Here is a 15,521-nt window from a genome sequence, read left to right as displayed (position 1 = left end):
CTTTGAATGGTGCATTTTGAACACACACAAGAGTTCAAATAAGTTTAAAAAAAATGAAATCCCTTTGTAACAGACGAGTTTCCGGATGAAATCCTGATACTTTGAAAGAGATTGTCCGTTTTGTACACGAAGTGCATCCAGTTTTTGCCGTAACCCTCTCAACTCTCTTGCACATGCTATGTGGATGAAATGATGATTTCATGCCAACTTTCGACCTTTTCAGAGTTCATTTGAAATGCTTTTCAATTTTAGGGTCTTATAGCTCAAAATAATTAGTAAATGCATGAAAAATAACAAATGAAGTCAGAAAGGATTGAAAAATGATGATGTGGCTTTGAATGGTGCATTTTGAACACACACAAAGTCAGGAGTTCAAATAAGTTTTAAAAAATGAAATCCCTTTGTAACAGACGAGTTTCCGGATGAAATCCTGATACTTTGAAAGAGATTGTCCGTTTTGTACACGAAGTGCATCCAGTTTTTGCCGTAACCCTCTCAACTTTTTTGCACATGCTATGTGGATGAAATGATGATATCATGCCAACTTTCAACCTTTTCAGAGTTCATTTGAAATGCTTTTCAATTTTAGGGTCTTATAGCTCAAAATAATTAGTAAATCCATGAAAAATAACAAATGAAGTCAGAAATGATTGAAAGCTGATGATGTGGCTTTGAATGGTGCATTTTGAACACACACAAAGTCAGGAGTTCAAACAAGTTTAAAAAAATGAAATCCCTTTGTAACAGACGAGTTTCCGGATGAAATCCTGATACTTTGAAAGAGATTGTCCGTTTTGTACACGAAGTGCATCCAGTTTTTGCCGTAACCCTCTCAACTTTCTTGCACATGCTATGTGGATGAAATGATGATATCATGCCAACTTTCAACCTTTTCAGAGTTCATTTGAAATGCTTTTCAATTTTAGGGTCTTATAGCTCAAAATAATTAGTAAATGCATGAAAAATAACAAATGAAGTCAGAAAGGATTGAAAAATGATGATGTGGCTTTGAATGGTGCATTTTGAACACACACAAAGTCAGGAGTTCAAACAAGTTTTAAAAAATGAAATCCCTTTGTAACAGACGAGTTTCCGGATGAAATCCTGATACTTTGAAAGAGATTGTCCGTTTTGTACACGAAGTGCATCCAGTTTTTGCCGTAACCCTCTCAACTTTCTTGCACATGCTATGTGGATGAAATGATGATATCATGCCAACTTTCAACCTTTTCAGAGTTCATTTGAAATGCTTTTCAATTTTAGGGTCTTATAGCTCAAAATAATTAGTAAATGCATGAAAAATAACAAATGAAGTCAGAAAGGATTGAAAAATGATGATGTGGCTTTGAATGGTGCATTTTGAACACACACAAAGTCAGGAGTTCAAATAAGTTTTAAAAAATGAAATCCCTTTGTAACAGACGAGTTTCCGGATGAAATCCTGATACTTTGAAAGAGATTGTCCGTTTTGTACACGAAGTGCATCCAGTTTTTGCCGTAACCCTCTCAACTTTCTTGCACATACTATGTGGATGAAATGATGATATCATGCCAACTTTCAACCTTTTCAGAGTTCATTTGAAATGCTTTTCAATTTTAGGGCCTTATAGCTCAAAATAATTAGTAAATGCATGAAAAATAACAAATGAAGTCAGAAAGGATTGAAAAATGATGATGTGGCTTTGAATGGTGCATTTTGAACACACACAAAGTCAGGAGTTCAAATAAGTTTGAAAAAATGAAATCCCTTTGTAACAGACGAGTTTCCGGATGAAATCCTGATACTTTGAAAGAGATTGTCCGTTTTGTACACGAAGTGCATCCAGTTTTTGCCGTAACCCTCTCAACTTTCTTGCACATGCTATGTGGATGAAATGATGATATCATGCCAACTTTCAACCTTTTTCAGAGTTCATTTGAAATGCTTTTCAATTTTAGGGTCTTATAGCTCAAAATAATTAGTAAATGCATGAAAAATAACAAATGAAGTCAGAAAGGATTGAAAAATGATGATGTGGCTTTGAATGGTGCATTTTGAACACACACAAAGTCAGGAGTTCAAATAAGTTTTAAAATATGAAATCCGTTTGTAACAGACGAGTTTCCGGATGAAACCCTGATACTTTGAAAGAGATTGTCCGTTTTGTACACGAAGTGCATCCAGTTTTTGTCGTAACCCTCTCAACTTTCTTGCACATGCTATGTGGATGAAATGATGATATCATGCCAACTTTCAACCTTTTCAGAGTTCATTTGAAATGCTTTTCAATTTTAGGGTCTTATAGCTCAAAATAATTAGTAAATGCATGAAAAATAACAAATGAAGTCAGAAAGGATTGAAAAATGATGATGTGGCTTTGAATGGTGCATTTTGAACACACACAAAGTCAGGAGTTCAAATAAGTTTTAAAAAATGAAATCCCTTTGTAACAGACGAGTTTCCGGATGAAATCCTGATACTTTGAAAGAGATTGTCCGTTTTGTACACGAAGTGCATCCAGTTTTTGCCGTAACCCTCGCAACTTTCTTGCACATACTATGTGGATGAAATGATGATATCATGCCAACTTTCAACCTTTTCAGAGTTCATTTGAAATGCTTTTCAATTTTAGGGCCTTATAGCTCAAAATAATGAGTGAATGCATGAAAAATAACAAATGAAGTCAGAAAGGATTGAAAAATGATGATGTGGCTTTGAATGGTGCATTTTGAACACACACAAATTCAGGAGTTAAAATAAGTTTTAAAAAATGAAATCCCTTTGTAACAGACGAGTTTCCGGATGAAATCCTGATACTTTGAAAGAGATTGTCCGTTTTGTACACGAAGTGCATCCAGTTTTTGCCGTAACCCTCTCAACTTTCTTGCACATGCTATGTGGATGAAATGATGATATCATGCCAACTTTCAACCTTTTCAGAGTTCATTTGAATTGCTTTTCAATTTTAGGGTCTTATAGCTCAAAATAATTTGTAAATGCATGAAAAATAACAAATGAAGCCAGAAAGGATTGAAAAATGATGATGTGGCTTTGAATGGTGCATTTTGAACACACACAAAGTCAGGAGTTCCAATAAGTTTTAAAAAATGAAATCCCTTTGTAACAGACGAGTTTCCGGATGAAATCTTGATACTTTGAAAGAGATTGTCCGTTTTGTACACGAAGTGCATCCAGTTTTTGCCGTAACCCTCTCAACTTTCTTGCACATGCTATGTGGATGAAATGATGATATCATGCCAACTTTCAACCTTTTCAGAGTTCATTTGAAATGCTTTTCAATTTTAGGGTCTTATAGCTCAAAATAATTAGTAAATGCATGAAAAATAACAAATGAAGTCAGAAAGGATTGAAAAATGATGATGTGGCTTTGAATGGTGCATTTTGAACACACACAAAGTCAGGAGTTCATATAAGTTTTAAAAAATGAAATCCCTTTGTAACAGACGAGTTTCAGGATGAAATCCTGATACTTTGAAAGAGATTGTCCGTTTTGTACACGAAGTGCATCCAGTTTTTGCCGTAACCCTCTCGACTTTCTTGCACATGCTATGTGGATGAAATGATGATATCATGCCAACTTTCAACCTTTTCAGAGTTCATTTGAAATGCTTTTCAATTTTAGGGTCTTATAGCTCAAAATAATTAGTAAATGCATGAAAAATAACAAATGAAGCCAGAAAGGATTGAAAAATGATGATGTGGCTTTGAATAGTGCATTTTGAACACACACAAAGTCAGGAGTTCAAATAAGTTTTAAAAAATGAAATCCCTTTGTAACAGACGAGTTTCCGGATGAAATCCTGATACTTTGAAAGAGATTGTCCGTTTTGTACACGAAGTGCATCCAGTTTTTGCCGTAACCCTCTCAACTTTCTTGCACATGCTATGTGGATGAAATGATGATATCATGCCAACTTTCAACCTTTTCAGAGTTCATGTGAAATGCTTTTCAATTTTAGGGTCTTATAGCTCAAAATAATTAGTAAATGCATGAAAAATAACAAATGAAGCCAAAAAGGATTGAAAAATGATGATGTGGATTTGAATGGTGCATTTTGAACACACACAAAGTCAGGAGTTCAAATAAGTTTTAAAAAATGAAATCCTTTGTAACAGACGAGTTTCCGGATGAAATCCTGATACTTTGAAAGAGATTGTCCGTTTTGTACACGAAGTGCATCCAGTTTTTGCCGTAACCCTCTCGACTTTCTTGCACATGCTATGTGGATGAAATGATGATATCATGCCAACTTTCAACCTTTTCAGAGTTCATTTGAAATGCTTTTCAATTTTAGGGTCTTATAGCTCAAAATAATTAGTAAATGCATGAAAAATAACAAATGAAGTCAGAAAGGATTGAAAAATGATGATGTGGCTTTGAATGGTGCATTTTGAACACACACAAGAGTTCAAATAAGTTTAAAAAAATGAAATCCCTTTGTAACAAACGAGTTTCCGGATGAAATCCTCATACTTTGAAAGAGATTGTCCGTTTTGTACACGAAGTGCATCCAGTTTTTGCCGTAACCCTCTCAACTCTCTTGCACATGCTATGTGGAGGAAATGATGATATCATGCCAACTTTCGACCTTTTCAGAGTTCATTTGAAATGCTTTTCAATTTTAGGGCCTTATAGCTCAAAATAATTAGTAAATGCATGAAAAATAACAAATGAAGTCAGAAAGGATTGAAAAATGATGATGTGGCTTTGAATGGTGCATTTTGAACACACACAAAGTCAGGAGTTCAAACAAGTTTTAAAAAATGAAATCCCTTTGTAACAGACGAGTTTCCGGATGAAATCCTGATACTTTGAAAGAGATTGTCCGTTTTGTACACGAAGTGCATCCAGTTTTTGCCGTAACCCTCTCAACTTTCTTGCACATGCTATGTGGATGAAATGATGATATCATGCCAACTTTTAACCTTTTCAGAGTTCATTTGAAATGCTTTTCAATTTTAGGGTCTTATAGCTCAAAATAATTAGTAAATGCATGAAAAATAACAAATGAAGTCAGAAAGGATTGAAAAATGATGATGTGGCTTTGAATGGTGCATTTTGAACACACACAAAGTCAGGAGTTCAAATAAGTTTTAAAAAATGAAATCCCTTTGTAACAGACGAGTTTCCGGATGAAATCCTGATACTTTGAAAGAGATTGTCCGTTTTGTACACGAAGTGCATCCAGTTTTTGCCGTAACCCTCTCAACTTTCTTGCACATACTATGTGGATGAAATGATGATATCATGCCAACTTTCAACCTTTTCAGAGTTCATTTGAAATGCTTTTCAATTTTAGGGCCTTATAGCTCAAAATAATTAGTAAATGCATGAAAAATAACAAATGAAGTCAGAAAGGATTGAAAAATGATGATGTGGCTTTGAATGGTGCATTTTGAACACACACAAAGTCAGGAGTTCAAATAAGTTTTAAAAAATGAAATCCCTTTGTAACAGACGAGTTTCCGGATGAAATCCTGATACTTTGAAAGAGATTGTCCGTTTTGTACACGAAGTGCATCCAGTTTTTGCCGTAACCCTCTCAACTTTCTTGCACATGCTATGTGGATGAAATGATGATATCATGCCAACTTTCAACCTTTTCAGAGTTCATGTGAAATGCTTTTCAATTTTAGGGTCTTATAGCTCAAAATAATTAGTAAATGCATGAAAAATAACAAATGAAGCCAAAAAGGATTGAAAAATGATGATGTGGATTTGAATGGTGCATTTTGAACACACACAAAGTCAGGAGTTCAAATAAGTTTTAAAAAATGAAATCCTTTGTAACAGACGAGTTTCCGGATGAAATCCTGATACTTTGAAAGAGATTGTCCGTTTTGTACACGAAGTGCATCCAGTTTTTGCCGTAACCCTCTCGACTTTCTTGCACATGCTATGTGGATGAAATGATGATATCATGCCAACTTTCAACCTTTTCAGAGTTCATTTGAAATGCTTTTCAATTTTAGGGTCTTATAGCTCAAAATAATTAGTAAATGCATGAAAAATAACAAATGAAGTCAGAAAGGATTGAAAAATGATGATGTGGCTTTGAATGGTGCATTTTGAACACACACAAGAGTTCAAATAAGTTTAAAAAAATGAAATCCCTTTGTAACAAACGAGTTTCCGGATGAAATCCTCATACTTTGAAAGAGATTGTCCGTTTTGTACACGAAGTGCATCCAGTTTTTGCCGTAACCCTCTCAACTCTCTTGCACATGCTATGTGGAGGAAATGATGATATCATGCCAACTTTCGACCTTTTCAGAGTTCATTTGAAATGCTTTTCAATTTTAGGGCCTTATAGCTCAAAATAATTAGTAAATGCATGAAAAATAACAAATGAAGTCAGAAAGGATTGAAAAATGATGATGTGGCTTTGAATGGTGCATTTTGAACACACACAAAGTCAGGAGTTCAAACAAGTTTTAAAAAATGAAATCCCTTTGTAACAGACGAGTTTCCGGATGAAATCCTGATACTTTGAAAGAGATTGTCCGTTTTGTACACGAAGTGCATCCAGTTTTTGCCGTAACCCTCTCAACTTTCTTGCACATGCTATGTGGATGAAATGATGATATCATGCCAACTTTCAACCTTTTCAGAGTTCATTTGAAATGCTTTTCAATTTTAGGGTCTTATAGCTCAAAATAATTAGTAAATGCATGAAAAATAACAAATGAAGTCAGAAAGGATTGAAAAATGATGATGTGGCTTTGAATGGTGCATTTTGAACACACACAAAGTCAGGAGTTCAAATAAGTTTTAAAAAATGAAATCCCTTTGTAACAGACGAGTTTCCGGATGAAATCCTGATACTTTGAAAGAGATTGTCCGTTTTGTACACGAAGTGCATCCAGTTTTTGCCGTAACCCTCTCAACTTTCTTGCACATACTATGTGGATGAAATGATGATATCATGCCAACTTTCAACCTTTTCAGAGTTCATTTGAAATGCTTTTCAATTTTAGGGCCTTATAGCTCAAAATAATTAGTAAATGCATGAAAAATAACAAATGAAGTCAGAAAGGATTGAAAAATGATGATGTGGCTTTGAATGGTGCATTTTGAACACACACAAAGTCAGGAGTTCAAATAAGTTTTAAAAAATGAAATCCCTTTGTAACAGACGAGTTTCCGGATGAAATCCTGATACTTTGAAAGAGATTGTCCGTTTTGTACACGAAGTGCATCCAGTTTTTGCCGTAACCCTCTCAACTTTCTTGCACATGCTATGTGGATGAAATGATGATATCATGCCAACTTTCAACCTTTTCAGAGTTCATTTGAAATGCTTTTCAATTTTAGGGTCTTATAGCTCAAAATAATTAGTAAATGCATGAAAAATAACAAATGAAGTCAGAAAGGATTGAAAAATGATGATGTGGCTTTGAATGGTGCATTTTGAACACACACAAAGTCAGGAGTTCAAATAAGTTTTAAAAAATGAAATCCCTTTGTAACAGACGAGTTTCCGGATGAAATCCTGATACTTTGAAAGAGATTGTCCGTTTTGTACACGAAGTGCATCCAGTTTTTGCCGTAACCCTCTCAACTTTCTTGCACATACTATGTGGATGAAATGATGATATCATGCCAACTTTCAACCTTTTCAGAGTTCATTTGAAATGCTTTTCAATTTTAGGGCCTTATAGCTCAAAATAATTAGTAAATGCATGAAAAATAACAAATGAAGTCAGAAAGGATTGAAAAATGATGATGTGGCTTTGAATGGTGCATTTTGAACACACACAAAGTCAGGAGTTCAAATAAGTTTTAAAAAATGAAATCCCTTTGTAACAGACGAGTTTCCGGATGAAATCCTGATACTTTGAAAGAGATTGTCCGTTTTGTACACGAAGTGCATCCAGTTTTTGCCGTAACCCTCTCAACTTTCTTGCACATGCTATGTGGATGAAATGATGATATCATGCCAACTTTCAACCTTTTCAGAGTTCATTTGAAATGCTTTTCAATTTTAGGGTCTTATAGCTCAAAATAATTAGTAAATGCATGAAAAATAACAAATGAAGTCAGAAAGGATTGAAAAATGATGATGTGGCTTTGAATGGTGCATTTTGAACACACACAAAGTCAGGAGTTCAAATAAGTTTTAAAAAATGAAATCCCTTTGTAACAGACGAGTTTCCGGATGAAATCCTGATACTTTGAAAGAGATTGTCCGTTTTGTACACGAAGTGCATCCATTTTTTGCCGTAACCCTCTCAACTTTCTTGCACATACTATGTGGATGAAATGATGATATCATGCCAACTTTCAACCTTTTCAGAGTTCATTTGAAATGCTTTTCAATTTTAGGGCCTTATAGCTCAAAATAATTAGTAAATGCATGAAAAATAACAAATGAAGTCAGAAAGGATTGAAAAATGATGATGTGGCTTTGAATGGTGCATTTTGAACACACACAAAGTCAGGAGTTCAAATAAGTTTTAAAAAATGAAATCCCTTTGTAACAGACGAGTTTCCGGATGAAATCCTGATACTTTGAAAGAGATTGTCCGTTTTGTACACGAAGTGCATCCAGTTTTTGCCGTAACCCTCTCAACTTTCTTGCACATGCTATGTGGATGAAATGATGATATCATGCCAACTTTCGACCTTTTCAGAGTTCATTTGAAATGCTTTTCAATTTTAGGGTCTTATAGCTCAAAATAATTAGTAAATGCATGAAAAATAACAAATGAAGTCAGAAAGGATTGAAAAATGATGATGTGGCTTTGAATGGTGCATTTTGAACACACACAAGAGTTCAAATAAGTTTAAAAAAATGAAATCCCTTTGTAACAGACGAGTTTCCGGATGAAATCCTGATACTTTGAAAGAGATTGTCCGTTTTGTACACGAAGTGCATCCAGTTTTTGCCGTAACCCTCTCAACTCTCTTGCACATGCTATGTGGATGAAATGATGATATCATGCCAACTTTCGACCTTTTCAGAGTTCATTTGAAATGCTTTTCAATTTTAGGGTCTTATAGCTCAAAATAATTAGTAAATGCATGAAAAATAACAAATGAAGTCAGAAAGGATTGAAAAATGATGATGTGGCTTTGAATGGTGCATTTTGAACACACACAAAGTCAGGAGTTCAAATAAGTTTTAAAAAATGAAATCCCTTTGTAACAGACGAGTTTCCGGATGAAATCCTGATACTTTGAAACAGATTGTCCGTTTTGTACACGAAGTGCATCCAGTTTTTGCCGTAACCCTCTCGACTTTCTTGCACATGCTATGTGGATGAAATGATGATATCATGCCAACTTTCAACCTTTTCAGAGTTCATTTGAAATGCTTTTCAATTTTAGGGTCTTATAGCTCAAAATAATTAGTAAATCCATGAAAAATAACAAATGAAGTCAGAAATGATTGAAAAATGATGATGTGGCTTTGAATGGTGCATTTTGAACACACACAAAGTCAGGAGTTCAAATAAGTTTTAAAAAATGAAATCCCTTCGTAACAGACGAGTTTCCGGATGAAATCCTGATACTTTGAAAGAGATTGTCCGTTTTGTACACGAAGTGCATCCAATTTTTGCCGTAACCCTCTCAACTTTCTTGCACATGCTATGTGGATGAAATGATGATATCATGCCAACTTTCAACCTTTTCAGAGTTCATTTGAAATGCTTTTCAATTTTAGGGTCTTATAGCTCAAAATAATTAGTAAATGCATGAAAAATAACAAATGAAGTCAGAAAGGATTGAAAAATGATGATGTGGCTTTGAATGGTGCATTTTGAACACACACGAAGTCAGGAGTTCAAATAAGTTTTAAAAAATTAAATCCGTTTGTAACAGACGAGTTTCCGGATGAAACCCTGATACTTTGAAAGAGATTGTCCGTTTTGTACACGAAGTGCATCCAGTTTTTGTCGTAACCCTCTCAACTTTCTTGCACATGCTATGTGGATGAAATGATGATATCATGCCAACTTTCAACCTTTTCAGAGTTCATTTGAAATGCTTTTCAATTTTAGGGTCTTATAGCTCAAAATAATTAGTAAATGCATGAAAAATAACAAATGAAGTCAGAAAGGATTGAAAAATGATGATGTGGCTTTGAATGGTGCATTTTGAACACACACAAAGTCAGGAGTTCAAATAAGTTTAAAAAAATGAAATCCCTTTGTAACAGACGAGTTTCCGGATGAAATCCTCATACTTTGAAAGAGATTGTCCGTTTTGTACACGAAGTGCATCCAGTTTTTGCCGTAACCCTCTCAACTTTCTTGCACATACTATGTGGATGAAATGATGATATCATGCCAACTTTCAACCTTTTCAGAGTTCATTTGAAATGCTTTTCAATTTTAGGGCCTTATAGCTCAAAATAATTAGTGAATGCATGAAAAATAACAAATGAAGTCAGAAAGGATTGAAAAATGATGATGTGGCTTTGAATGGTGCATTTTGAACACACACAAATTCAGGAGTTCAAATAAGTTTTAAAAAATGAAATCCCTTTGTAACAGACGAGTTTCCGGATGAAATCCTGATACTTTGAAAGAGATTGTCCGTTTTGTACACGAAGTGCATCCAGTTTTTGCCGTAACCCTCTCAACTTTCTTGCACATGCTATGTGGATGAAATGATGATATCATGCCAACTTTCAACCTTTTCAGAGTTCATTTGAATTGCTTTTCAATTTTAGGGTCTTATAGCTCAAAATAATTTGTAAATGCATGAAAAATAACAAATGAAGCCAGAAAGGATTGAAAAATGATGATGTGGCTTTGAATGGTGCATTTTGAACACACACAAAGTCAGGAGTTCAAATAAGTTTTAAAAAATGAAATCCCTTTGTAACAGACGAGTTTCCGGATGAAATCCTGATACTTTGAAAGAGATTGTCCGTTTTGTACACGAAGTGCATCCAGTTTTTGCCGTAACCCTCTCAACTTTCTTGCACATGCTATGTGGATGAAATGATGATATCATGCCAACTTTCAACCTTTTCAGAGTTCATTTGAAATGCTTTTCAATTTTAGGGTCTTATAGCTCAAAATAATTAGTAAATGCATGAAAAATAACAAATGAAGTCAGAAAGGATTGAAAAATGATGATGTGGCTTTGAATGGTGCATTTTGAACACACACAAAGTCAGGAGTTCATATAAGTTTTAAAAAATGAAATCCCTTTGTAACAGACGAGTTTCAGGATGAAATCCTGATACTTTGAAAGAGATTGTCCGTTTTGTACACGAAGTGCATCCAGTTTTTGCCGTAACCCTCTCGACTTTCTTGCACATGCTATGTGGATGAAATGATGATATCATGCCAACTTTCAACCTTTTCAGAGTTCATTTGAAATGCTTTTCAATTTTAGGGTCTTATAGCTCAAAATAATTAGTAAATGCATGAAAAATAACAAATGAAGCCAGAAAGGATTGAAAAATGATGATGTGGCTTTGAATGGTGCATTTTGAACACACACAAAGTCAGGAGTTCAAATAAGTTTTAAAAAATGAAATCCCTTTGTAACAGACGAGTTTCCGGATGAAATCCTGATACTTTGAAAGAGATTGTCCGTTTTGTACACGAAGTGCATCCAGTTTTTGCCGTAACCCTCTCAACTTTCTTGCACATGCTATGTGGATGAAATGATGATATCATGCCAACTTTCAATCTTTTCAGAGTTCATGTGAAATGCTTTTCAATTTTAGGGTCTTATAGCTCAAAATAATTAGTAAATGCATGAAAAATAACAAATGAAGCCAAAAAGGATTGAAAAATGATGATGTGGATTTGAATGGTGCATTTTGAACACACACAAAGTCAGGAGTTCAAATAAGTTTTAAAAAATGAAATCCCTTTGTAACAGACGAGTTTCCGGATGAAATCCTGATACTTTGAAAGAGATTGTCCGTTTTGTACACGAAGTGCATCCAGTTTTTGCCGTAACCCTCTCGACTTTCTTGCACATGCTATGTGGATGAAATGATGATATCATGCCAACTTTCAACCTTTTCAGAGTTCATTTGAAATGCTTTTCAATTTTAGGGTCTTATAGCTCAAAATAATTAGTAAATGCATGAAAAATAACAAATGAAGTCAGAAAGGATTGAAAAATGATGATGTGGCTTTGAATGGTGCATTTTGAACACACACAAGAGTTCAAATAAGTTTAAAAAAATGAAATCCCTTTGTAACAGACGAGTTTCCGGATGAAATCCTGATACTTTGAAAGAGATTGTCCGTTTTGTACACGAAGTGCATCCAGTTTTTGCCGTAACCCTCTCAACTTTCTTGCACATACTATGTGGATGAAATGATGATATCATGCCAACTTTCCACCTTTTCAGAGTTCATTTGAAATGCTTTTCAATTTTAGGGCCTTATAGCTCAAAATAATTAGTGAATGCATGAAAAATAACAAATGAAGTCAGAAAGGATTGAAAAATGATGATGTGGCTTTGAATGGTGCATTTTGAACACACACAAATTCAGGAGTTCAAATAAGTTTAAAAAAATGAAATCCCTTTGTAACAGACGAGTTTCCGGATGAAATCCTGATACTTTGAAAGAGATTGTCCGTTTTGTACACGAAGTGCATCCAGTTTTTGCCGTAACCCTCTCAACTTTCTTGCACATGCTATGTGGATGAAATGATGATATCATGCCAACTTTCAACCTTTTCAGAGTTCATTTGAATTGCTTTTCAATTTTAGGGTCTTATAGCTCAAAATAATTTGTAAATGCATGAAAAATAACAAATGAAGCCAGAAAGGATTGAAAAATGATGATGTGGCTTTGAATGGTGCATTTTGAACACACACAAAGTCAGGAGTTCAAATAAGTTTTAAAAAATGAAATCCCTTTGTAACAGACGAGTTTCCGGATGAAATCCTGATACTTTGAAAGAGATTGTCCGTTTTGTACACGAAGTGCATCCAGTTTTTGCCGTAACCCTCTCAACTTTGTTGCACATGCTATGTGGATGAAATGATGATATCATGCCAACTTTCAATCTTTTCAGAGTTCATGTGAAATGCTTTTCAATTTTAGGGTCTTATAGCTCAAAATAATTAGTAAATGCATGAAAAATAACAAATGAAGCCAAAAAGGATTGAAAAATGATGATGTGGATTTGAATGGTGCATTTTGAACACACACAAAGTCAGGAGTTCAAATAAGTTTTAAAAAATGAAATCCCTTTGTAACAGACGAGTTTCCGGATGAAATCCTAATACTTTGAAAGAGATTGTCCGTTTTGTACACGAAGTGCATCCAGTTTTTGCCGTAACCCTCTCGACTTTCTTGCACATGCTATGTGGATGAAATGATGATATCATGCCAACTTTCAACCTTTTCAGAGTTCATTTGAAATGCTTTTCAATTTTAGGGTCTTATAGCTCAAAATAATTAGTAAATGCATGAAAAATAACAAATGAAGTCAGAAAGGATTGAAAAATGATGATGTGGCTTTGAATGGTGCATTTTGAACACACACAAGAGTTCAAATAAGTTTAAAAAAATGAAATCCCTTTGTAACAGACGAGTTTCCGGATGAAATCCTGATACTTTGAAAGAGATTGTCCGTTTTGTACACGAAGTGCATCCAGTTTTTGCCGTAACCCTCTCAACTCTCTTGCACATTCTATGTGGAGGAAATGATGATATCATGCCAACTTTCGACCTTTTCAGAGTTCATTTGAAATGCTTTTCAATTTCAGGGTCTTATAGCTCAAAATAATTAGTAAATGCATGAAAAATAACAAATGAAGTCAGAAAGGATTGAAAAATGATGATGTGGCTTTGAATGGTGCATTTTGAACACACACAAAGTCAGGAGTTCAAATAAGTTTTTAAAAATGAAATCTCTTTGTAACAGACGAGTTTCCGGATGAAATCCTGATACTTTGAAAGAGATTGTCCGTTTTGTACACGAAGTGCATCCAGTTTTTGCCGTAACCCTCTCAACTTTCTTGCACATGCTATGTGGATGAAATGATGATATCATGCCAACTTTCAACCTTTTCAGAGTTCATTTGAAATGCTTTTCAATTTTAGGGTCTTATAGCTCAAAATAATTAGTAAATGCATGAAAAATAACAAATGAAGTCAGAAATGATTGAAAAATGATGATGTGGCTTTGAATGGTGCATTTTGAACACACACAAAGTCAGGAGTTCAAATAAGTTTTAAAAAATGAAATCCCTTTGTAACAGACGAGTTTCCGGATGAAATCCTGATACTTTGAAAGAGATTGTCCGTTTTGTACACGAAGTGCATCCAGTTTTTGCCGTAACCCTCTCAACTTTCTTGCACATGCTATGTGGATGAAATGATTATATCATGCCAACTTTCAACCTTTTCAGAGTTCATTTGAAATGCTTTTCAATTTTAGGGTCTTATAGCTCAAAATAATTAGTAAATGCATGAAAAATAACAAATGAAGTCAGAAAGGATTGAAAAATGATGATGTGGATTTGAATGGTGCATTTTGAACACACACAAAGGCAGGAGTTCAAATATGTTTAAAAAATGAAATCCCTTTGTAACAGACGAGTTTCCGGATGAAATCCTGATACTTTGAAAGAGATTGTCCGTTTTGTACACGAAGTGCATCCAGTTTTTGCCGTAACCCTCTCAACTTTCTTGCACATGCTATGTGGATGAAATGATGATATCATGCCAACTTTCAACCTTTTCAGAGTTCATTTGAAATGCTTTTCAATTTTAGGGCCTTATAGCTCAAAATAATTAGTAAATGCATGAAAAATAATAAATGAAGCCGGTACTAGAGTTGGTGCATTTTGAACCGGGACCAATTCCACCCTTTGGTCCCTGTTGGTGCCACGAACCGGTACTAATGAGGCTGTGGCCCCACGAGCACCTTTAGTACCTGTTCGTGGCATGAACCGGTACTAGAGTTTCTTACTAGCTAAGCAGTTTTTTAGTCCCACCTCGCTAGCTGAGAGGCACTAGGAGCGGTTTATAAGCCCTGAGTGCAGAGACGATGAAGAAGAGGCGCAATGCTCACGTTGCTTAGCTTCAAGCCTTGAGGAATAAGGTAGACTGCATCGAGCTATGTGCGGTGCAGTCTACACTATTCCGAAAGGCTTGAAGCAAATCAACGCGCATTGCGCCTTTTTTTAATTTTTAATCATTAAAAGCAAAAAGAATTTTCATAAAGAACTTTTTTTTATAGAAACTTTAATAGCAGAAAGAATTATCATAAAGTAAAATAAATAAGTAATTAGAAATAAAATAAATAAGTTTTTTTTGTAAGTAGAAATAAAACAAAATAAATATAGCAAAAAAGAAAATAAAAAAACTAAATACAGCAAAAAGAATTTTCATAAAGAACTAATGGCACTAATAGAAAGTTTATATGTTTTCTAAAACTAATGGCACTAACAGACAGTTTATAATTTTGCTGACCTAAAAGCAAAAAGAATTAAAAAATAAAGCAAAAAACAAAAGAAAATAAATAATGTAAAAAAATTAAAAAACTGCCACCTATTGGGCCACCACGGCCTGAATACGACTA

Source organism: Aegilops tauschii, chromosome 4 (assembly GCF_002575655.3).
Source record: "Aegilops tauschii subsp. strangulata cultivar AL8/78 chromosome 4, Aet v6.0, whole genome shotgun sequence".
NCBI classification, from domain to species: Eukaryota; Viridiplantae; Streptophyta; class Magnoliopsida; order Poales; family Poaceae; genus Aegilops; species Aegilops tauschii.
The sequence above is the reverse complement of the archived record's forward strand: the minus strand, read 5'-3'. Positions refer to the sequence as shown.